Genomic DNA, 2,907 nt, shown 5'->3' on the forward strand with positions numbered 1-2,907 from the left:
GCCCGGCTCACGCAAACTCTACTGCTGTTCTTGTCATACTTATTCTTTCCTTGTGGCCCCAAACCACTGGCCCTAGGGCACCCTCGGCTTCTCTACTCATAGACGGTCACATCCTAGAAGCGGAGGAAGCTGGGACCTGGCGCAGTAGACTGACCAGACCCTCACTGAGGGCCCAAGGCTGAGACTGGGTCATGGACAGTGGAGTCCCGGCGGTTCCCAACAACACAGAGATGAGGATCAGCCCCTGAGGCCACCGCCCACTGTCAGCAACCCTGGGTTCCTCTCCTAACCCAGTGGAAGGCACAGCCACACCTGCTCCTCTGGGGAAAACGGGCCCACACCACAGCCATGGTTCTGCTGGAGAAGCCGAGAAGCCACTCGGGGCTCCTTCTGGTCTCTTAGGCTGGGGATGCCTCTTGGGACTGGTTGGGTGGGGAGGTTTGGGTGCACCTTGTGGGGGTGGGGTGGGGACTGCAACACCCAGGAGGAGGCTCAGGGGCTCTGTGTGGGGAGGCTGCTGTGATGAGCTGCCTGGCGTCTGATGGCCTCAGCCCAGGCCGGGCGGTGGGTGGCCCCACGTGGCTGTGGTGTGCTGAAGCTGAAACTACAAGGCCACGGCACTGGCTGCGTGTTTGGATGGGGCTGTCATGTGGGGCAGAGGGAGAGGCCAAGTCGAAGGTGATGAGGGAGTGGACACTCTTCTCAGTCACTGCAGAAGGGACAGGTCCTGGGGGCTGCAGGGGCCCGAGAGGAGGGGTCTGAACTCAGAGGACACCCAGGAGGGACCATGGAGGGGCTCCTTTGGGGAGCCAGGACCTTCTGGAAGCCCAGCTACAGGTGGGGACATGGGCAGAAGTGTGGATGGGGTGCAGGGAGGTGAGGGACAGAAGGCCAAGCCCGGTGATGCCTTGGGGACAGACAGGAAGAGCCTGCATCTGAGGCCCCAGGTATCTGTGGGGAGGGGCCCAGCCCTTCCTGGTCTGTGATCTCAGTGTATCCAGCCCTGGTGTGTGCAGATGTGACTGTGTGTGCAGGTGTGACTGTGTTATTCTGTGTGTGTGACTGTGTGTGGGTGTGACTGTGTTATTCTGTGTGTGTGACTGTGTGCAGGTGTGACTGTTATTGTGTGTGTGACAGTGCATGGGTGTGACTGTGTTATTCTGTGTGACTGTGTGGGTGTGACTGTTACTCTGTGTGTGTGACTGTGTGTGCAGGTGTGACTGTGTTATTCTGTGTGACTGTGTGTGTGGGTGTGACTGTGTTATTCTGTGTGTGTGACTGCATGGGTGTGACTGTGTTACTGTGTGTGACAGTGTGTGTGAGTGTGACTGTTATTCTGTGTGACTGTGTGCAGGTGTGACTGTGTTACTGTGTGTCTGTGTGTGTGGGTGACTGTGTTACTCTGTGTGTGTGACTGTGTGTGGGTGTGACTGTGTGTGGGTGTGACTGTTATTCTGTGTGTGTGACTGTGTATGTGGGTGTGACTGTGTTATTCTGTGTGTGTGACTGTGCGGGTGTGACTTACTCCGTGTGTGTGGGTGTGACTGTGTTATTCTGTGTCGCCGGGGGCAGCAAGGGCCCCAGAATCCCCAGGAGCACCTCAGTGCACTCAGTACTGCCTCCAATGTCACCCCCGAGCAAAGGCCCCTGATTCCTCCTGTCAGAGGAAAGAGAGTCCACAGGGCCTGGGTTTCCACCCTTCTCCCAGTGATGGGTACTCAGAGGTAATGACTCTTTTCAAGTTCAAGAACATCCTTTTAATCACAAACCACTCATCCACAAATGTGGCTATGGGGTAAGCAGCCTGGGTTGGGACCCTTTCCAGAGGTAAGTTGGGGTCACGTCCCTGACCCCTTCCTAGGGCGGAGGTGGCCTCCAGCCAGTGGGGGTTTCCAGGTTAATGCCAGAGCCTTGACTACTTTGGACTCCTGTGAGCTCTTCTTGGTTGGAAGAAGAGGGGGTATTGTGGGCCTGCTCTGTCCCAAGGATCCAGAAGCTGCCCCCGCCCAGGCCTGCCTGGCCTCACCCTGCAGCCTGGGTGCACAGCAGCCTGGGCCCTGCCTACACGATGCCCTCTGTGTGCTTGCTCTGCCAGACCACCAGTGCCGTCACCAGCAGGGTCACCGTGATGGGGACCACGATGAAGGGGTAGAGGACGCTGCCAGGCGGGTCCCGCACGGCCCTGCCTGAGATGGGGCAGGCCCTGAAGTAGTGCCTGTGCACTGCCAGGAAGAACCTGTCCACCTCTGCGTTGGGCCAGAAGCAGCCTAGCTTCTCCGCCATGTGCCAGGTGCAGTCGGCCAGCTCCCTGTAGCTCCTGTGGATGGAAGAGGAGGTGGTGAGACCCTGGGCAGGCAGGGGAACCAACGCGGGACCCCAGCCAGGGGTGCTGCACCGTGGCCCCTCACGCGGCCCTGGAGCTTGGCTTGGAAAAGCCCCGGTACCGAGGCAGTGGCCCTGGATCCAGGAGGGCAGGGTCCCAACGGCTCCAGGGGGACTCCCAGGCAACCTGCATGGCGGGCCGTGGTGCAGGAAGCCCTGGCGTGGCTGTGGGGCCTCTCACAGCTCTGTCTGCACCAGAAGGACGACCCAGGCTGGGTGGCCAATGAAGCCTGCACCTCTGCCACCGGCTTCTCCGCCACCAGCTCCTTCTGCCACCCCAGGCAAGGTCACGGGCTGGTGTCGCATCTGTGTGTGACTGTTATTCTGTATGTGACAGTAACCGTTATTCTTTGTGTGTGACTGTGTGTGACTATGTGTAACTGTTATTCTGTGTGTGACTGTGTGACTGTTATTCACTGTATGACAGTGTTATTCTCTGTGTGACTGTGTATGTGACTGTTATTCACTGCATGAGTGTTATTCTCTGTGTGACTGTGTGTGTGTTATTCACTGTATGACTATTAT

General features: G+C 58.1%; 1 pseudogene across 1 annotated transcript; it reads right to left on the reverse strand.

The window, feature by feature from the left end:
- Positions 1–1,734: 1,734 nt before the first annotated feature.
- On the reverse strand, positions 1,735–2,558 carry LOC108536945 (receptor activity-modifying protein 1 pseudogene; annotated as a pseudogene). The gene has a single exon (XR_001887668.1). The product of XR_001887668.1 is annotated as a receptor activity-modifying protein 1 pseudogene (transcript).
- Positions 2,559–2,907: the final 349 nt, after the last annotated feature.

This window comes from Rhinopithecus bieti, unplaced genomic scaffold, assembly GCF_001698545.2.
Source record: "Rhinopithecus bieti isolate Rb0 unplaced genomic scaffold, ASM169854v2 scaffold_14870, whole genome shotgun sequence".
NCBI lineage: Eukaryota > Metazoa > Chordata > Mammalia > Primates > Cercopithecidae > Rhinopithecus > Rhinopithecus bieti.